Here is a 23,099-nt window from a genome sequence, read left to right on the forward strand (position 1 = left end):
GAATAGATCTTAAGTGTTCTTACCACAGACAAGAAAAGGTAATGAAGAGGTGATGGATGTGTTAATTAACTTGACTGTAGTAAGCATTACACAATGTATACATACATTAAATCATCATGTTGTACATCTTACAAAAAAAAAAAAGAGTTAGTAGAGCATAGTGGTTAAGAACAGAGATGCTGGAGCCATAGTCCCTGGCTTAGAATCCCAACTCCTCCATTTCTAGTTCTGTGCCTTTGTAAAAGCCACTTAACTTCCCTGAGCCCAAGTGTCTCCATCTGTAAAAAGAGATGATAATACCAGTACTTACCTGGTACAAAGGGTTGTTGTAAAGATTAATTGGGTTAATACATATAAAACTCTTAGAAATAGGGCGCCTGGGTGTTTCAGTTGGTTAAGCGTCTGACTTCAGGTCATGATCTCGTGGTTCATGGGTTCAAGCCGCCCATCAGGCTCTGTGCTGACAGCTCAGGGCCTGAAGCCTGCTTTGGATTCTGTGTTTCCCTCTCTCTCTGCCCCTCCCCTGCTCACACTCTCCCTCTCCTCTCCTTTCCTCTCTCTCTCTCTCTCTCTCTCTCTCTCTCAAAAATAAATAAATGTTAAAATTACTTTTAATTAAAAAATAAAACCCTTAGAAGTATCTGGCAAATATACCACAGCTGTTATTCCATAGCATTGTTCTTATAGTATTGAACCATGGATCTTTGGGCCATGGAGATGAATCATCGTGATGTGGTGAGGGTGAAGGCTAGCATTCAAAGGAGTGCATGAAGACATCTGAAAGAAAAAGGGAAGACAGAAATATGCTGCCTCACTCATGTCCCTGACTGTCCTGAGCTTATTATGAAAATGATAATTTTTCTTTGTTTCTGTCAGTTCCATGCCTGTTATATAAGCACTTAAAAGACCCATATAATATATGGAATATAATTAGGCATATCGTAACAGTCAAAGCATTGGCAGGACCAAGATGGATCACTCCAAACAGATCATTGAAGAGAAAGGACTGTTTACAAAAGAGTGGTCAGGGTAAAGGAAATCAAACAAGGGTAACATCATCATGTATCCTCAGAGGAATAACATCTCGAAGTAACTATGACTCCTAGATGCAAGGAGAGGGAGTGTTTGCCAGAATAAAGTGAGACCTGCTGCTTTAAGGAAGGGTTGCTTCACTGAAGCTCTGTCCCTCATGAAGAAAGGCAGCTAATGCTAGCTTAGGCCAGGGCAAGAATAAGTATCCAGAATTTTCTATTTTCCCATTCTCCAATCTCCTACTTGTACCTCTCATTGACTAAATTCAATGATAAATCAAAGGACAAGGATCTCAGTCTCTAAGCCATGTCCTGCTGGTGTCGTCAACTGTTTAGATGCACGTTAATGACTATATTAGTTTTCACCTTTTGTCTGACATTCAAGCCATCAACCAAATAACTCCAAATTACCTTAGGGCTCTGGGGTGGATGATATGAACTGGCTCATTCAACCTCTATTCCCTCTGCCTTTCAGGGTTCCTCTACTGCACAGGCTGAAAGGCTATAAACCAAGTTTCCTAGACACATTGTTAACTACTGCTCTGGATACAAAACAGGTTCTACTGATGAGATGCACATGTGTGAAATTCAGAATGCAGATATAATGCCAAGGTTATCCTGCTGCCACTGGTCCTGTGTTCTCCCTCAAGAAGGTGGGAACTAAATGCCAAGAGGGAATTAGAGAGCACACGCTACACCATGCACTGTCTATTCACCAAATCTGGAAGGCTTAAAAGGCAGTGGTGGGTTGGTAGAAGCAGTGGTGGCAGCATTTTCAGATCACAGCTCTCCTGTGTGGTGTGCTCTTGAACTTTATCCTATTCAAGATCCCTGCTATTTCACAGCACTTTCAATAACTTTGTAAGTACATATTTATCTACATTAAATCCTTTGCTGCTTGAAAGAGCTGGAGTGTGCTTTGTTTCCTGCACTGAACTGTGTCTAATACAAACCCCACCACTCCTACTCTTCAGCACACACCATGCACTTCAGTGTCCTGGGTCGCTATTGGGCATCAAATGAAACTTGAGATTCTCTGATTCTAAGGTCTTTGCTTGAACTAACCTTCCTTTCTGAAAAACCTCACCTTTATGTAATGCACTTTTATTCATTATTCTGCTCCAGGTTCAATGCCAATGACAACTCTCTCATGTGACCCTTTTCCTCCCCTCGCCTCCCCTTCTCTTCCTCCTCCTCTGCCTCTTCCTCTTTTATTGTTCTTTCTGTCTCTCTCTTTCCCTCAGCCTGGCTCACTACATACCTCCAAATGTCTATAGCAATAAACTCCTCTTCCTCACTGATCAGATAATATTTACATCTGTCTCATATATTTACGTCCAATTCCCCTAAACATATAAGGACATACCTCATGCCTTTTTGCTTGCTCATTGGATTTTTATGTATGTATGACAAATTTACCAGGACCTATTCCAATGTCTTGGATATAGCTAAAATGTTTTCAGGTTAATTATGCATAACCGAAATTTTGTTTTCCACATGCAGACCTAGAGTTCATAGACTCGCACACAAAAGCCTATGACTTGCAAAATTAACACCCTAGAATTGCCATATGTCCTTGATATACTTTGGTATTCAAGCCAAAATAAAGTGTTGCAGAAGTTGTCTATGACTTCTCGTGGAAGATGAATGTGTGCTTTTTAATCTTGAGGGCAGGAGAGAAACTAAGATAATTCAATCAACTTATGCATTGTTTTAAATCTGGCTCAAAAACCAGAAACTCACATCTGCCATTACTTTATTCCCAGAGAAGCACTTGTTGACTCCTAGAAAAAGTTGTTCTTTTTATGCTTTTATGTCATCTAAATATACACACAAACAGAGTTCCAGCTCTGTTTGAACATATATATTCAAACAACAAAGTTTTGGGCTTTTCAAAAGCATAATAAGAAGTGAATATATATTAACATGGCTACAGAGAATGAACTATGCCAAGAAATAGAAATGGATGCATTGCAAATTAAAAATCACCATATAAATACAAAATACTTTAAGTGAAGATGCCTTTCTTAGTAAGGAAATTATAGGCTTGAGATCAAGCCTTGGTGCCATACTTAGCTATATAAACTTGGGCAGGTTGCTTATTCATTGAGTTTCATTTTGGTCACACATCAAATGGGAAAACTGAGTTTTAGCTTCTTGGTTCTCTTGAATTAAAGCACAACAACTTCTGAGAATGCTCCTGAATACAGACTAGATTTATAGCAGATGTTCGTCACATCTTGAAAACATGTCACAGGTGTGAAACATGGCATGGCAGCCAAATAAGACAATTTTGGCTTTTATCTATCATCTTGGGTCTTTGGTAAAGTTAAACGGCAAAAAGGAATCTGCAATGTAGTACTTCTAGAAGACACTAGTTCCTAAGATAAGATGCCAAAACAGTTGCATGCTTAAGAAGCATCCACTTCCCTTGGTCACACAGATGTTTTGCATGAAACAGTCCAGGATTCAGATGTTCAACCACAGTTAGTACTGCATTTCCAGAAGTTAAAGCATGGTATAGAATTGGCTCTAACACATTGTTTTCTCCTCAGTAATAGCTTTCATCTTTCTTTCTCTTTTATAGTTCTCAAGACTGAACATCTTCATGTTTTCAATCTGCAATGGATCATCTTAGGCTCATATTTTCTATCTAACCATAATAAACATAAGTTTGTAATCATAGTACTCATTTTAAGAAAAGTCGTGGTTTAATGGAAAAAAATAAAGCTTGAATGTTTTTGGCTTTAAAAATTATTTTCAATGATAGCAATTTTAATATAGCATTTTGAAGGAAATTACATTTGAATAAAGTCTAGATAAAAGCATTTACATGTGGGAACAGAGATTATCTACGAATTGATGAATTATGTTTAAATTGATAACATGGCTTAACCCAGAATCCACTAGGTAGTATCCCAAAAATCATTTTAGGGCAGTCCTAATTAGGTTACAAATTGCAGAATATCTCCCCACCCCCAGTGAATGCATTTCCTAAAAATGCTGCTTCATTACCATTCCATTATTCACACTGACGATTTCCATCTGGTACTAAGAACATTGCAATTTTTTGGTTATCAAATCTGTAGCTACTGATATATCTCAGGAAAGAAGCATAGACTATGTACAAATGATTGAATCTTCACCAATGTATTAAATCACCTTAACACCTTAACATGCTCCCCTCCCTCGTCTCTCTTCTGGTTTTTGTTTTTGTTTTGGTGAAAGTTTGAACAATCAGGTAATACCCTGCTGATAAGTTAATGGGTGCAGCTGGTTTTATAGCCCAAATTTTCCAGTGGTGCAAATAGAATAGAATACAGATCTGTGATAATGTAATTAGAGCTGCCACTATAGTATATTGGAAATATTATTGAATTGGGAATAAGGAAACTGAGATTGCAGTTCTGTTTTATTATTAACACAATACAAAATAAAGATGTTTGATTTATGCTTTTGAGTTTTATTTCCTTATATATCAATAAGGGGTAGAAGGAGGTTGTCTCTAATGTGCCCACTGCCAATTAGCCTCCTGTTACAAGTCATGTGTCTGCCCTAGCATAAACAGGAAGTACTTGTATTTGCTTTATTACCTAAACATACATTTTTCTTTATTTTTAATTTTTTTAATGTTTTTCTTTATTTTTGAGACAGAGAGAGACAGAACACGAGCAGGGGAGGGTCAGAGAGAGAAGGAGACACAGAATCCGAAGCAGGCTCCAGGCTCTAAGCTGTCAGCACAGAGCCCGACGCGGGGCTCGAACTCACGGACTGTGAGATCATGACCTGAGCCAATGTCGGACGCTTAACCAACTGAGCCACCCAGGCGCCCCAACATACATTTTTCTTCTCACACCCACGATATATATTTTTTCGTCATTAGATATGGAACTACTATATAAATTCTTCAACGTTTTAAGAGAAAGTGACTAATGACAAGCATCCCCAAAACAATAATTCTCTAAAAATGAAGACTATATGGTCAGAGCCCAGAGACTAACATATTAAAACTCTACAAATGTGGAAAATCCAAATCAGCTGAATATTGATTGTGAATTTAACATTTTAGTTGTGCTTTAAAGAAGGCTGATAAATATCACTCTATATGAGGCTACTTATACATAAACAGCTTTTAAAAATTACATGATTTAAGTTACCTTTAAATAAATTTTAAGGTACTTTAAATTATAAAGTATGTATCTTTTTTATGTTTATTTATTTTTGAGAGAGAGAGAGTGTGTGTGTGTGTGTGAGTTGGGGAGGGGCAGAGAGAAGAGGGAGACACAGAAGCTGAAGCAGGCTCCAGGCTCCGAGCTGTCAGCACAGGGCTCCACACGGAGCTCAAACTCATGGACTCTGAGATCATGACCTGAGATGAAGTAGGGTGCTTAACCGCCTGAGCCACCCAGAAGCCCCATATCTGTTTTTAAGTTTAGAAAAGAGTCCATTAGACAAATCCAATAAAACACCAGTTTTTAAATGACTTTTCATTTTTCATTTGTTAAGGAAGAGGGAAATACATGAAGGCAAAAGGAGTCTAATAAAGGTAAAGAGACTAGGGAAGAGTCAAATGAGGAAAATCAGTTAATTCTGCTGTGGCTTTGCATAAGGAAAATTGATATTTTCAAACACTCAAATATTAATTCACTGAGATAGTGAGTTTTACAGCATCACTGAATGTCATTGCCCTTTGAAATGTCAATTTACCAATATTCACAGTTCATTAGCTGAATTAATCCTTAACCTTTGGAGGCCTTCTCTTTAGAAGGCACAATTCAATAAAGAAAAATTGTCTTCTGGACAGGGAGCAGCCATGAAACTTCAGCTCCTATGAACCACAGTACATAAGAACATGGGAGAGTACACACACACAGGTGCGCGCGCACACACACACACACACACACACACACACCTCATACACAAAGTAGACTATCTGAAAAGATAAATGAAAATATTTAAAGAAGTTATCTTTGGATAGGAGATTATGGGTAATTTTCACAAGATATTTATCTTTGTTTTAAAACTTTCTAAACCATGGGGTGCCTGGGGGGCTCAGTCGGTTAAGAATCCAACTCTTGATTGCGATTCAGGTCATGATCTCACGGTTTGTGAGTTGGAGCCCCACATCAGGCTCTCTGCTGTCAGTGCAGAGCCTGCTTCAGAGCCTCTGTCTCCTTCTCCTTCTCTGCCCCTTCCACACTCACACTCTCCTCTCAAAAATAAATAATTAAAAAAATAATAAACCCAAAACTTTCTAAAACACATGAATCATTTAAAAAATAATTTATTAACCAATTAACTAATTAACATATAATATAGGTAGGAGTCATTTGAGTATTTCAGCTATTCCTTAAACAAATGGACACTACCACTTGCAACAGTAATTATAGAATTGTACTACACATTGGAATCATCTAAGGAGTTTTAAAAAAATCCCATTGCCCAGGCTGTACTCTATGAAAATAAAATTAGCTCTGAGAATCAGACCTACACAACAGTATTTGTTTTCCTTTTTTTAATGCTTCATGATTTTGCATGCCATCCTTGCGCAGGGAGGGGCCATGCTAATCTTCTCTATATCACTCCAATTTTAGTATATGTGCTGCTGAAGTGAGCACTAGACATCAGTGTTTTTAACATAACCCCACCCGGTGAGTCCATTGTTCAACCAAATCTGAAAACCAGTGATATAGAAAACAGACATGTTTTATATAAATTCAAGGATTTTGAATTCTGAAAAAATGGCATAACAATGCAATTGCCCAGTAATAAGTGTCCAGTGTTGGTATTCTTAATCAAACTCTTTCTGTGATCTTGTTTTGGCAGACTTCAAAATAACCCATCCTTCCTTGATTCATCGCCCTTTTCACACCTGGCTCACCAAGACTTCTGTCAGTTCTGTGAACTACTTGATATTCTTCTTATAAATTCTTTTATGACATAAGATACTCAGTTATTTAAAGCCTATACCCCTAAATGATATATTCTTAAAGCATTATTAATGTCATAAATAATTTGAACTAGGCAAAAAGAGAAATTAAACCTTTAAATAGGTAAAATTAAATTGTACATTTTTAACAAAAATGTATTTGGACCAATACTATCTATAATAATTAGTATGATATATACTAATTATCATGTATATGACAGTATGTTTTACAAGTATTTTCTCACTTATGATCCTACCGATATCATTAGGTAATTACTGTAACTATACTCATGCCACAAATGAGTATTTATGGATAATGCTTATTTGTGGATATGGGTTGTTATGATGGTGAAAAGAATGTAGGGGGAAAAGGGAATTTGAAAGTGATTACAAAGCTGGAAGAGTCTTGAGCTACATGTTTTGTAAATGCATATTCCTATCGCAAGGTTTTGGTACATTACTTCAATCATGTTGTGTTTAATTGTTAATAAAACACCCTAAGGTTCATTAAGTTTCTCTTATCCATGACTAAAGAATAAGGAGAAGCCTAAATCTCTGCATATGTGGTAAAAAATATTATCTGTTTCAGCCTGATTGATAAGTTAATCATCCTATCATACAACCAGGGAATGAAATTCATGTCATATGAATGGTGGGATGATACAAACATCTTAAAATCAGGATCTGCTTTTGATATATCTTTGCATCCCTCATGACACCTAAATACTAGAGACTTTTTTTTCAGTTTTAAATAATTTACTGACATTGCCAAGCCAATAGACTCAAAGTTTTTCTATGTATTTATTATTTCAAAATGTATTTAATAGAAATCAGCTATATTTAGAAGATAGAGACACAAAATCAAAAGTAATGATCCTTTCCCTGAAAGGGTGTTCTCCAAAATGAGTTCAAATACTGGGGAAAAAAGGAGAAATAGTATTATTCTATTTCAGGTGATTATTAGGTGAGATAATAAATAACACTCTCCTTACTTCTATGGTTCAGGCAAGAAAACTATCAAAATTCTATCTCCATTTCTGATCTTTCCCCTAAATCTCAGAATCTTATATCCAACTGCTTAACTGGTATGTACATGTGGATGTTTACACCTAACAGCAACAAAACCAAACTACTAGTTTCTGAACTTAAATCTGCTCTATCCCATACTTCCCTAGGTCAGTAAATGGCAATTTCATTCTTCTACAGACACAGCCAAAGTAGCTTGGAATTACTCTTGCTTCATTTTTTAATCTTTCTGGCACACGTCAAACCAAAGTTTATCAGCCAAACCTGTCATCTTGATCTTCCAAATTCATGTAAAATCTGACCCCTTTTCTTACCACCCTCACTGCTACTACCTTAGCAATATATGACAAGCCCACAGCTAACACTATATTTAACAATGAAAGGTTGAAAGCTTTTTAATTTTTTTTTTAAATAAAATGAATATTTTAGGACTAGGAACAAGTCAAATATGCCCACTGTCACCATTCCTGTTCAACATAGTATTGGAAGTCCTACATAGACCAATCAGGCAATATAAAGAAATAAAAGGCATGCAAATTAAGACAAGAAATAAAATTGTATTTGTGAACCACATGATCTTACATTTAAAAAAATCCTACAGTCTCAACTATAGAACCGTTAAGTAATCAACAAATTCAGTTAAGTTGCAGTATATAAAATCGACATACAGAAATCAGTTGCACTTCCAAACATCAACAATAAAATATTTGAAAAGAAATAAATAAAATAGCCTCATTCAGGATAGCATCAAAACTATGCAAACTTAAGAACAAATTCAAATAGGGATACCAAAGATGTCTTCACTAAAAATTCTGACTCTGATGAGGGAAACTGAAGAAGATGCAAACAAATATAAAGATAGTCTATGTTCATGGATCAGAAGAATGAATGTTTTTAAAATGTCCACACTACCCAAAGCTATCTGTAGATTCAATGCAATCCTTATCAAAATTCCAACAGATTTCAAACTATACTACAAAGCTATAACAATCAGAACAATATGATAGTGGAATAAAAAATAGACATATAGAATAGAACAAACAGCCCAGAAATAAAACCCTGAATATATAGTCATATAATACTTGGTAAGAGAACCAAGAATACTCAATGAGAAAAGGAAAGTCTCCTCAACAAATGTTGGGGAAAACATCTGTTTTCTGTGCTTATCTAAGCACATGCAGAAAACTGAAATTGGACCTTGATCTTAAATAAGTCATAAAATTAACTTGAAATGGATTAAAGATTTAAATGTAAGATATGAAAATGTAAAACTCTGAGTAGAGAACAAGGGGAAAGCTTGTCACAGGTACTGGCAATAATGTTTTATATATGACACCAAAATGACAAGCAACAAAGTGAAAAAAAATAAATGGGGCTACATCAAACGAAAATGATTCTGCTTAGCAAAGGAAAGTATCAACAAAATGCAAGAACAACCTACAGAATGGGAGAAAACATTTGCAAACCATATATTTGATAAGGGATTAATATCCAATACATATAAAGAACTCATATAAAAAAAGCAGTTTGATTAAAAATGGGCAGATGAACTGAATAGACGTACAAATAGCCAACAGGTAGATGAAAAGATGCTCAACATCATTAATCCTTAGTTAAATGCAAAACAAAACAAGGAGATGTTACCTTACACCTATTCGAATGGCTATCAACAAAAAGAAAAGAAATAAGAAACATAGGTGAAGGTATGGAGAAAAGGAACCCTTGTGCACTATTGAGAATGTAAATTAGTATACCCACTATGGGAAACAGTATGGAGGTTCCTCAAAAAATTTGAAATAGAATTACTTTATGATACAGCAATCCTACTTATGGGTATATATCCAAAGGAAACTGAAAACAGGATATCAAAAAGACATCTACATTCCCATGTTTATTGCAGAATTATTCACTATAGCCAAGATATGGAAACAATCTAAGTTTCTGTCAATGAAAGAATGGATAAATCAATTGTGTGTGTGTGTGTGTGTGTGTGTGTGTGTGTGTGTATAAATGATGAATTATATATTATTCTGTATATCATTTCATATAATAGAATATATTTTACATTATATATTATATAACACATATATTTTATACATAACATATACACCATGTATATCATACTATGTACTTGAAAATTGCTAACATTTTAAATGTTCTCACCACAAAATAGAAATGGTAATTATATGACTTGATAGAGATGTTAGATAACACTGTAGTGGTAATCATACTGTAGTATATAAACATATCAAATCAAACTTAACACATATTTTCTTTTTCTCTTCTTTTTTTTTTTTTGAGAGAGAGTGTGTACAAGTGGGGGAGAGGGGCAGAGGGAGAGAGACAGAGACAGAGACAGACAGACAGAAAGACAGAGAGAATCTTAAGCAGGCTCCACACTCAGTGTGGTGGGGCTGGATCCTAGGACCCTGGGACTATGACCTGAACCAAAATCAAGAGTTGGAGGGTCAACCGACTGAGCCAGGTGCCTCAGACATAACACACTTTAAAGTTGTTGTACACTTTAAAGTTATATGTTATATATCAATTATATCTCAATAAAGTTTGGAGGAAATCAACTGAACTAAACTAAACAGAAATTCAGGTTAACATCAGACTCTTCAACATCAACACACAGAGCAAGACCACAGTGGAGCACTGTTTTTAAGAAACTGAAAGAAAGACACTATGAGACAACTGTGTTACACTCAACTAAATGGTGATGTTAAGGAAAGTGATATATTTTAGAATATATATCAAAAGAAGTACTCAGATGAACTGCAAAACCTTAAAAAATTATATAAGTAATAATGAGAAAATTAAAATGAACACCCAATAAGAACAAAATAAACCAAAGACAAGCATTATAAAGACACATTAAGAACAGAAGTTAACATGTTAGGTAACAGAATAATAATGAGATAAACAAATAAATTAAAAGTTGGTTCTCTGGGAAATAATTTAAAAGAAAAAAAGAACAACAGAAAAATTGGCATATCAAAAATGACTGTTAACACTAGTTTCTTTAAAAAAATAAAGGAAATAAAGAATTCATTTTTTACCGTCTTTTCATGAGGAAATATAGTTCATTAACAGTTGAAAAGAGAGCCTTTTTTAAAGAAACAGAATTATGACAGCTAATAAATATGTATGTTAGTGTTTTGGACATCAAATACAATAATTGTGTCAGGAAAAGATCATCAGTGAATGCTAAAAAGAGGCAAAAATTGATGTAGACAGGATATTTGCATACTGCCAAAATATCACCACAGATTACTTTATAACTACAATGGAAAAAAAAATTATAATGGAGTAGTTTGGTTGTCACTCCCTTAAAAAAGTGACCAAATTTAACATCAAGCAAATTACTTGACAATATGTTTCTCCTGATGTGATATAATATGAAGTAAATAACTCTTTAACATTTTTTTAATGTTTATTTATTTTTTGAGAGAAAAAGAGACAGAGCACGAGTAAGGGAGGGGCAGAGAGAGAGGGAGACACAGAATCCACAGCAGGCTCCAGGCTATCAGCACAGAGCCTGACACAGGGCTCAAACTCACAAACCATGAGATCATGATCCAAGCTGAAGTCAGATACTGAACTAACAGCCACCCAGATGCCCCAGAAGTAATTAAGTCTTAAGAAATATTCCCAACAGAAAAAATACTTAACATGAATGTAATCAAGCTATCATTTCTAACTTTTAAAAAGAAATTCAACAATACACACAATTATCTAAAATGACCCTATGAGGGGAAAACAAACAAACAAACAAACAAAAAACAGAGATCTAAAAGAAAATTGGCCTAGTATCTTGAAAAATTATTACTATTTTGAAAGGGGGGAGGAAAATTGTTCTAAATTAAAAGAAATGCGGTGCATATTTCAATCACATGCAAAGTGAAAACTTGGTTAAATGTTATCTTGAAAAGAACTTGATAACAAACTATAATTAGTTAAATCATTTTTAATTGATGTGGATATAATATTACGTTATCAAGGTTATTGAGGAGTATGTCTTTATGCAGCATTTTAGGGGTTAATTACCATGGTGTCTACAACTTTTTTTGAAATGGTCAATGAGGAAACTGAGATATCTATATACATATCTATATGTCTATCAATATCTGCCACATCTATATCTATCGAAATAGTGCAAAGCATTAACGAGTTTTGAATGTAGCTGTAATAGTGTATGTAGGTTGTTCATTGTCATAGTCTTTCATGGTTTGGAAATTTTAATAACAGGTGACAAATAGCCTGCTAATTAAAAAAAAACTGAAGTGTAAAAAATGCAACATTTTACCTACTTCCTTATTCTCAACCTCAGTCAAAAAAGTTCTTTACGTCTAGGTAGACTTCGTTTCTTCAGACAACCACCATCTGAGGTAAATACTACTAAAAAATTTATGGTTATTTTAGCAACTCCAAACTGAATTAATACAATTGAAAACTTTTTATAATTGTCACTTTTTAAAGAATCTGAAGTACTCACTAAAAAATTATGCCGCTAATCTTGTATCAATAAAATCCAAAAAACCAACCCTCGGCACAGGCAAATTATATTTTTGAAGTCCTGTACTTGACATTCACAAAGGCCAGAGGAATAATTCATTACTAATTGACTGAAGGAGAGAGGGTGGAGAAAATACTCTTGATTTTCACTTCCCTATGACTTCTGTTATCTATGATCGTCGTGTAGAGTCCATCATCTGTGGATTCAAATTAAATTAGTCAAGAAATTATATTTGGCAGAAGAGTTTACCTGTATGGTGGTTGGGACCAAAGAGCATCCAGCCAAACCTAATTTCTTCTTTCTCAGATAATGGCATTTGATGATTTGCAAGGATGGTAGTCTTCATTACTTGGATTACTTATTGTTGTGTCTTTTATTTTCTATCCATTTTATTCAAAGCTTAATAATTTTCATTTCCCTTAGAGTTCTGTGATCCTGACTCACCAGTGCTGCATTAGATGTGGGAAAACCCTAGCAATATCATGTGCTAAATGTTACCAGAGTTTACCAAAACTTTCCTTTCTAGGCACATGAATACTCTTAACATTCTTTTTTTAAAAAATATTTTTAAATGTTTATTTTTTTTGAGAGAGAGAGAGAGAGAAAGGTGAGGGAGGGGCAGAGAGAGAGGAAGACACAGAATCCAAAGCAGACTCCAGGCTCTAAGCTGTCAGCACAGAGCCAGATGCAGGGCTCGAACCCCCGAACCATGAGATCATGACCTGAGCCAAAGTCGGAGGCTGAACTGGCTGAGCCACCCATGCGCCCCCACACTCTTGTAGTTAAGGAGAATCATGTGACTAGATCTGGCCAGTAAAATGTGAACAATGGAAAGTGATGTGAGACTTTCCTAGTCTGAAACAGTGAAAAATCACTGAGAGAAACAAGAGCAGCTCTGCTTGCTTCATTGAGCAACATTACCCATGTGGGAAACAGAGCCTCTTCCACTGTATATTAATATAAACTAAGTCTTTTTATTTTTAGGCACTGAGATGCAGGAGTTAATTTGTTAGCACAGCATAACCTAGCCTATCCTAATACACATGGCTTATTCCTTCCCCTATGAGTGAGGATATTTGCTTGGTTGCTATATTGCCACTGACACGGCCATTTAATTTGGGATTGTTATGCCTGTGAAACTAGCTCAGTAGGAAATCTTAGCATCAGTTCTACATTTGTTTCAGCTAGAGAATCATGCTTCACAGATTATTGGGCCAAAACTGTAGTTGCTCCTGAAATCTGTATTTTCGTCACCTCCTGAAGAGTAATACATCTGGCACGTACCCCCAAAGATACTTACTTTACTTGCTTACCCCAGCTATTGATGATATGTGCCTCAAGTAGCATTAGTTCTGCCGTATTTCTTTTGGCAATACTGGGATCTATTCTATTCCTTTCAGGGAGATCCTACTTAAATTTTAGTAGTTTGATATGCCTGTTCATTTAGTTCCATTCCTTTTCAAATATACCTAGAATTCACATTTGTTTACTGGAATTCAGTACCCTTTTAGATTTTAGTTTTAGTTTGCCCTTGGTTTTTGGATCAGAAGTTTGTTTTTTAAATAATCCCTTAGATTTTGAAATCTCTAGTCTCTCACAGTAAGATATGCGAAATCAGTGAATTCTGTTCAAACAAATCATGCCATTCTTCATCTCCCCATTTTGGATAACACTATCCTGATGAGTTCCCACACCAACTCTAAAACTGGACTCACTAGATCTACTTTGATATATTTCCAATGTGTTGTGAACTTTCCTTAATGTCCTCATTCTGTAACTTTCTTGAGTGTGTTGCCTAAAGGGAGAGACAATTGCTAAATTTCAATCTATAATAACCATGTTATATAGAATCCCATCTAATATTGATTTGATTGTTCACACTAATAATATTTTGGTCTTCCCTTTTTATGTCTGAACACATTTTCTTTTTCCTTCCTTCTCAATGTCTATCTATTCTGGACTATAGGATTCATATTTCCCTTTCATATATCATTAGCTTGGTTTCTAACATCTCAAATTTTAAGGAATTCTCCTTTTCCTTTGTCAGTTGGTTTTTCTTTATTTTACTTTCCATCATACAGTGCTTTTACTCTGAAATAAAATTAATCCAAGTTTTCCAATATCCTACATATTGTCTGTTAAAAGCCCTGAGAAAATATGATTCCCAGAGACAGCTTTGTAGGCACAACCCTTTTTGGCCACCTACTTTGGGCATTTAGCTCTAGGTATACACTTTATAATAGGGGCTTCCATTCCTCCTTTTCCATTAAGTAAATCAATTGAATTATCATCTCAGTGCCACACATGCTTGCTAAGTGTGAGTTTCTAGGCACAATTGCTAACAGTTCAAAGCCACACACACACACACACACACACACACACACACACACACACACATCACATGAATTCATCAAGAATAAGACCCCCTTACAGTTCCCTACCCAGTCCTGAAGGCTTCTCCAAATTGCAGATAGGAAGAACAAAATTTGGATCAAGTAATCTAGAAAGGCCTGCTTATGTTTCATATTAAATAATTTGTGCTAGAAGTTCATACTAATTCTGTTATCAGAGACAGAATGTAGCTGTCTCTTCAGAATAACATCTTAGCCTACAGTTCTGTCTGATAAACATAATAAATGCAAGAAAAAAATATTCAGTCCATTAATGCCATAACATCTCTTAGACCCTAGTGGTTTTCTAAAGCTCAATGAATTCAAGTTGCCCCTAACTTCATTTTCAAGATTCTCCAACAAGGTCAGATTTCACAAAAACAGCATACTGTGGAAAGAAGATGAGTAGGCTCTCCAGTGAAGATACAGAAAGGGTGTAGCCACTAATTTATTTTTCCATTTCATTAATTTCAGATTTTCTTTCTAACAATTAATTATTTTTACTTAGCTCTGGTTTATAATGCTGTCATTTTCAAGTTTCTTAAAAGAGCACTAAAGTCATTTATTTTTAGACTTTCATATTTAATAACGGTAGGCATTTACCGCTATAAATTTTCTAGGTAACAAATTTCACCTTTTCATAGGATTTTTTTTATTAAGCATGTACTTTTCATTAGTTTCAAGATAGCTTATAATTTGTTTTGATTTTATCTTTGATCCTGTGCCATTTAAGAATGTTTCTTATATTCTAATTAGTAACTACTTTTGCTACAATTTTATTATCTTCTTAAGATGAGAAACTGGCCTGCACAATCTGCCTTTTAACACTTTCTGCATGTTATTGGCAACCAACACATGCCAAGTTTTACAAATTTTAAAGTTACTCATCAAAATATGTAAAATAAATACAATTTTACCTGTTGTTTTTATTAGATCTATGTGTTCTGAAAGAGGTTTATTTAAAATGTACCTCATAATGTTAATTTCATCAATTTCTTCTTGAATTCCATTGTTTTGTATTATAGATTTGTTTGATATATAGAGTAATAGGACTATAATCCTTTCCTAGTTAATTGTGGCTTTGATTATTATGTACAATTCCTCCTTACTCATACCTTGCCACTTTTTATGCTTTTAAACTTTGATTTTTGTTAACTAATATTTATGTTGATTTTTCCATTTATATTTTTGTTTGGATTTTAGGGTCTCTTTTAGTACACCACTGTGTAATCAAATGCAATTTTATATAAAGTTTCTTTTTTAACAATTGAAATAAGCTTTGGGGGATAGCATGTAACAGTTTTTTTTGATGTGTGTCTTTGTTTGTTTGGTAACCCACTCAACAGTGTCCCATTTATGGTTGGAGAATTTGCTCCAATCACATTTCCTGTATAAAAACATTTCAGCTTATTTCTCCTACCTTCAATTATATCTATTATGAATTTTACTTTCCTCTTTTCTCCTTTCCAATTCTCTTTTTCTGGTTAGAATGAGTTACTATTGATCTTCCTCTTTCCCCTGTCAATGTGGGGATTTCATACCACTTCATTCTATTATTGCTTACCCACTGTTCGCAAATTCGATAATCACACATGTGGTTCTATTCTATGTAAAGAAATATTATATAAAGAAATATTTCAATTATTTCTTTGAACTAAATACTCTATATTTCCTTACTACCCTGTCCCCAAAATGAAACTTTTAAAACAACTTTCTCACCTTTTCACATCTATCACTGTGAGATTTTTAGATGCTTTTCTTCCACCTCATCCTCCCAATCCTCAGTCACAAATTCCTAGAACATGCTAGTAACATCTACTTTAGCCTGTTAGGATTTCCCTACAGTGTGTTCTGCTATGTTAACAGATTGCTTATTTAACACCTAAATTACGTAGTCACAGTCACTCTTCAGCATCTTTTTATATTTAACTATACTTTTTAAGATTTGTTCTTATCACCATTTCCTCTCCTTTTAGAGTCCTCCTATCTAGAGGTCACTATTTCGATTTTTTTTTCTTTTTCTAGAGTTTTACCTCAAGGAAACCACAGATTGGAAATGTTAGTGATACATTCTCTCATTCTTGCAGTGCCTCAAATGTCTCTCAGTCTCCCTAATAGATAAATTATACCCTGGCTTACTGCAGTATTCTTTGATTGTAGCCTCACTACTCTGTACTCTGCAGGTGTTATTACAAATTCATTGACTTACAAGGTGGTAGAAGAGAAGTCTGTGATTGGTCTGATTATTTTTGTTTACTAAGGAACCTGTCTCTAAGTCTGCAAAATTATATACTTAACAACAACAACGAAAAAGTTATCCTTGGCATTTAGCAATGTTATGAGAATATGCCCAGGCAAGGACACTTTTTTATCAATGTTAAAAGGAACTTAGTGATTATTTGCAATCTGAAGCCTCAAGAGAAGAAAGTTTCCCTTAGTATTCGTTTATTTTTTTCCTGTCATTCATCTATTCATGTTTCCCATCTGAAATACATCTACAAGGACTCCTGAACATATCCTCTTGTCTCCTATCTTTTCTTTCTTTCTTTCCATTGTTCTGCAGTTTTACTCTGTATTTTGCTTTTTTTTTAAATATGTAATTTTCTAGGAGGCTAATTTTGGTCTCATCAGTGTCCATAATTCTTAGTCTATTTGCTGACTCTTTCAGTTTTAAAATTATTCAACTAATTGACAAAATGGCTTTTGTTTCAAATCAACTCCTATTAAATGAGTATATTATTAGATTGCTACTCTATTGCTTAATGTGTTGCCCATGTCCCCTTATGTCTGATTATCTAGGAGCTGCCCATTTTCTACTTTCTACTTCTCCTTGCAAGCCATGTTACTTTTTTTTTTTTTTTTTTTACTACTACTCTGAGACTTAGTTATAATTTCTGGGAGATGTTATAGAGTGGAAGTTCCATAAATTGTAGGAGATAAAACATTATCTGACCCTCTGCTTTTACAGGTTGGCACTCTCTCCTGAGGCACCAGGAGAAAGCTACTCATCTCTCAGATTTCTTTTACCCCAGTAAGCCACAGATTACCTGCATGAACCTTTAGACCAACAAAGCCAGGATTATTGTTTGTTGCAAGGAGGAATGCCACACACACAAAAGAACTGTTAGGTCTGACCAAACAAAAGAAAACTAGAGTGATTATAGAATTCGGCAGAAAGAGGAGTTACAGGGACATTTAAAGGAAGCAGTGTTTTGATAGGCTTATAGCAAAGAAGGACTATATGCAAACAGGTCAATGTCAGTGAATAAGGGAACCTGTGGGTCTTTACCTGAGAACAGTCATCAAATCCAGCCTTGCCCTTCCCATCTGGATATATGAATCTCTGCAGGCCACCTCTTCTCCATATTTTTAATATTCTGATCTTTGTACTTTACTGCTGATTCCCAGGCTCTGTCAATTTTTTTTTCTTCCTAGTTTTCTTCCTGGAACTCACAGACTTTGAGGACCCTCTTGTACCTTCAGGACTGGCTTTCCTGCTGGCCTTAGCAGATTCTCAACTCAGAAAAGATAGCTATTGTTGCTCCTGGATGGCTCAGTCACTTAAGCATCTGACTTCAGCTCAGGTCATGATCTCGCAGTCAGTGAGTTCAAGCCCTATGTCAGGCTCTGTGCTGACATTTCAGAGCCTGGAGCCTGCTTCAGATTCTGTGTCTTCCTCTCTCTCTTCCTGTCCCCCGCTCATGCTCCCTCTCAAAAATGAATAAACATTAACATTTTTTAAAAGAAAAGATAGGTATTAATTGATTTTGCAGTGGAGAGGGAATCTTGAAAAAAAGTCGAGCCACTCTCTTCCTAGAATCTTCTAGCAACTCCCATTTTAACTGTGTACCCCATGATATGTATTTTATGCATATTATTTCAAATATTCCTTGCCAGAAAGCCAATTAGGCAATGGTGTTCTTCTTATTTTATGGATGACAAAACAAAAGTTTGAAGAAATTCAGCAATTTTCCCCCAATTTTACAGATAGTCAATGTTGGCCCCAGACTGTGGACGTGGACACTTCAGTTTCGCCATTCGCTTTCTACCATATGTCATGAATATGTGTTGTGTAGCTGTGTTAAAATCTGACAGAGACACTATCTTAAGATGGACGTGGAGCCTAAGGAGGTTCTTAGCACTGATACCTATCTCGGTATGCATGTGCTTTTGCTAGCAATCACCTTATTGAGGGATTAGAGCCTAAACTTCAGCTTTAATGGTAAGAAGAGAGATGCTGTCCCTTCCTCCTCTAGCTACCCATAAGGCCCACTTCCCATAGGCATTGGGAAGATATTGCTGAGAGCCTAGTTAAATACTTGGCAAATACTTCTCAAGAAACAGATAAGAAAATCTGAACTCCCAGGCCTTATAGTAGATTTTTCTACAATGTAGGAAACCTAAAAATGGATATTTAGAAAATTAGTGGGAAACTTTTGCCAGGAAGAATCCAAAGATTCAGAAAATATTTACTCCCTTATTTTCTGCTGTGAAGCACTTATAGTTCACCTTAGTTTTAGTCTCAGAAATACCCAACAGCATGCAGCAGCCTTTGATGTTTTATTAAAGAAGCAAGTGCTTTGATGATCTACTCATGGGCTCAGGGATTATACCTCTGCTGGTCAACCTTCCCACCAACCCCCCCCCCCCCCGCCGTTGCCAACCACCTCCACTAGAAGCTGGTGCTATGGCATAGGTTTGGCTTTGTGGTTTTGTTTTTATTTCTTTGCTTTTTTTAAAACTAGCTCATTATTCAAAATTTGAAAAATGGTCCATGATGAAAACCATAGAAATATTTACTAGATAGTAAGTAAGAAAAGTTTAGGAAAGAAAGAAAGAAAGAAAGAAAGAAAGAAAGAAAGAAAGAAAGAAAGAAAGAAAGAAAGAAAGAAAGAAAGAAAGAAAGAAAGAAGAGAGAGAGAGAGAGAGAGAGAGAGAGAGAGAGAAGAAAGAAAGAAAGAAAGAGAAAGAAAGAAAGAAAGAAAAGAAAGAAAGAAAGAAAGAAAGAAAGAAAGAAAGAAAGAAAGAAAGAAAGAAAGAAAAAAGTTTAGATATTACCTTTAAAAAATGTTTTAGTGTATGTTTATGAGTCTGTGTAAAAGCAAAATGTTTTTCTAAAATCATTAGCAATGCTTTACTCTTGGAATAATTAGTATAGGCTAGATATTTTCCGTTTGCTCCTCTGGATCAGTCTCCATCCACCTTTCTTCATCCTGCTCTGCCCCTCAAGATACTGACTTCTTACTTCTGTTGATTGTATAAAAGGACTCCTTAGCTCATTGGTATCCTAGAGTTAGTTGAGTTATATGAACAGAAGTCAGTAAATGGAGAGCACAAGAAGGGAGGCTGAAACACAGTAAAGTTGGAGTATTTGTTCTTTCTGTTCCCTTCTTTCTAAGCACCATAAGTTGGATTTTTCCTTTTACCAAAGACTCAGCTCCTGTTTGATGGCCCTCTTCATACAGCTACCCACTTCGGGTAGTAGTAACTGCTTTCTTTCCTTGCATTTTCAGATTTAGTGGTTGTAGTAACTTTCTGCTAGTAGTCAGGAAGTTGCTAGTACTGGGGAATTTACTATTTTTTCCTCATCCCTGATGAAAAATCTTTCCAAATAGTTCCTTTATTAAGCTCTCTCAAATAACCTAGGATGGGCAATGCCATGTGCCTCTTCCTGGAACCTGACTGATATACAGTGTAAAAAAGTATTCATTTGTGGATGGTATAATGTTAACAAAGGAAAACCTAAGGATTAATCATTAGCTGAAGTCAAAATACTCGGTCTTAATTTAAAATCTGATCTCTCTCTCTCAGTTTCTAGAAGTTTTAGAAAGGTTCATTGACCTATGTAACATCAGATTTCTCAAGGATGAAATACTTTCTCATATTTTTTATTCTTTTAAGTTTATTTAGTCATTTTGAAAGACAGAAGGGGTAGAGACAGAAAGAGAGGGAGACAGAGAGAATCCTTAAGCATGCTCCATGGTCAGTGCAGAGCCTGATGCCTGGGGCTCCATCTCACAAACCATGAGGTCATGACCTGAGCCAAAATCAACAGACGCTTAACCGATGAAGCCACCCAGGCACCCCTCTCATGGGAGTATTTAAATGGGATAAAAATTGGTACAGTGCCCGGAAAACATGGTAGTGAATAAACATGTGTCATAACAGTTTTTTAATAGCATCTACATAGCTAAGCTAGAATTACGTTTCCTAGAATCCTTGCCTGTATAGTTCTAGGTTACTGTTGACTCTAAGAGAAATGTGCAGAAGTAAAGCAGAAGCCATTTACTTGAGGCATGAGGCAGCATCAGGACCCACAGCCCCTCCAGTTTCCATTAGGACTCTCTTTCAGTTTTTCTGAGTCCTGGGCCAGAGGAAAGAGTGCCAGTGTCTTTTGCAAGTTGCCCACATCATTAAGACTGAAAGCCTTGAGAGGCAGATGCTAGTTCAATTCATCCTCACAAATTCCAATGTGTCCTCACTTTCCCCAATTTTATGTCCATGTTGTCTTCCCAACAACTGATTTTGTGGATTTGTGGCATCTTTAGTTTCCCACCAGACAAAGAGGCAATTTCCACAAGTTTAAAAAAAAAAAAAACTGCCACGACTGTAGTTGGCCTAATCCTTATCATAGTCTTTTATTCTACATTACTCAAAGGGGCTCTGTTCACCTGATTGAATTCAGCCAATACAATGGTCCTCATCTCTTCTTCCCCTATTATTGACATGATCACAAACATGACTGAGCAGATCACAAAGAATATCAGAATCTGTTATCCAATAAAAATGGGGAGACTAAAATAACGTAATAAGTATTTTACCAGGTGGATCATGAAGTTAAAGAAATACAAAAATAAAAATAGAAATAAAAACACAATACTAAACTCTAGAAGTCTTTATTTCAGAAATTAAACCCACCTCTTAACATTAGTCCTAGATTTCAAGAGTAGTCTGGAATTCAAGTCTTTTTGGCTTTCTTTTTCTCCATTCTACAGGCACAATACAAAAGCTCTGTTCAGTGTTTGGGAAAGGAGATAGAGAGACAATTACTGATTATTAATTTTCACTGGGGTTATTGAGCAAATCCTTGGCTGCTTTTTTTCTCCTCAGATTCCTGTCATTGTCTAGTCAAGTTTAACTTCCAAGGCTTCGCTCCCAGATAAAATTTCATGCTCATTTAGCACATGATACCTTTAGAGCTGACAGAAGTGATCCACCTGGAACAGCCCAGCAACCCTATGCTTGGTCCCAGAAAGTGACAGAAATAGTCTTCTTTGTCTCCTGGATTCTCTATGGGTCATTTAATAGCAACAGTTCCTCTTTATTCTTTTCCTTTTTGAATGGTGCTTTTGTGAGTTGGAGTCTTGATGTAGCTGTCACAAACCTTCCACTTCAGAGGTTAAACTACAAGATCTAATGAGGGGAAATTATTTTTAGCTTAGCCTCTGGCACTATAAATTCCAGAAAATTTTTGAATTAAGCTTTATGACTTTATAGGAAAAAAATAGCAGGCCGCCAAACTGTTTTAACTCTTTCTCCCTCTGCCTTCTTCTAAGCAAAACCTAACTAGGTGGCTTTGTTTTTCAATAGTGTTTTAAATGACCTTTGGTAGCATGGCAGTATAATTCAACAAAAATTCTTTTTTATGTGTTTGTTTTCTAATTGGAACTTTATCTCTGACAACTACTGTTAGACTGGCAAAGACTCTGCCCACAATCAATGATATGTGAACAAGGATTCTGTTGTCTTCATGTCACAGTGGAAAATAGAATTTACCTGTGTGGATGAATATTGAGGTTGAAAGAAAAATATAAATACTACCACTTTATCCTTAAAAGTTGAAGTATTTCTAAGGTAGAATTCCATCCTAACTCAGAGTCAATAAATAAAATGGAATCTGAGTCATATTGGAAAGAAGCCCAGTTGTGAATTGGGCTTTCTTCTCTGCATTATGTCTTATCCAAGCTCTAGGCCACTGTCCTCTGAATCCTGGCTTTGGGCATTTCATTTATTATTAACAACTTCACTGGATAGAAAGGACTGGAAGAGATGGAAAGTAAAAGTAAAGAAAGCCCTTGTTTTCAGGCTGATGATCATGAAAAGAAAATATTTATTGTACAACTATTATCTGCCAGATAATGGGGGGGTTGTGGGGATATCACTTTTATTACAGACTGGCTGCATATAAAGCTACAAATTACAAA

At 35.5% G+C, this 23,099-nt stretch overlaps 1 protein-coding gene and 1 non-coding gene across 2 annotated transcripts in view; both read right to left on the reverse strand.

Moving 5' to 3' along the window:
* The window catches only part of KCNA4 (potassium voltage-gated channel subfamily A member 4), a 584,357-nt gene that overhangs the window by 179,299 nt on the left and 381,959 nt on the right, over positions 1-23,099 (reverse strand). The gene's annotated exons all lie outside the window — the stretch shown is intronic.
* LOC131488919 (U6 spliceosomal RNA) lies at positions 6,539-6,649 on the reverse strand. Its single transcript, XR_009250305.1, has one exon. It is a non-coding gene; the product is annotated as a U6 spliceosomal RNA (small nuclear RNA).

The sequence above is a fragment of the Neofelis nebulosa genome, chromosome 10 (genome assembly GCF_028018385.1).
Source record: "Neofelis nebulosa isolate mNeoNeb1 chromosome 10, mNeoNeb1.pri, whole genome shotgun sequence".
In the NCBI taxonomy this organism is placed as follows: Eukaryota; Metazoa; Chordata; class Mammalia; order Carnivora; family Felidae; genus Neofelis; species Neofelis nebulosa.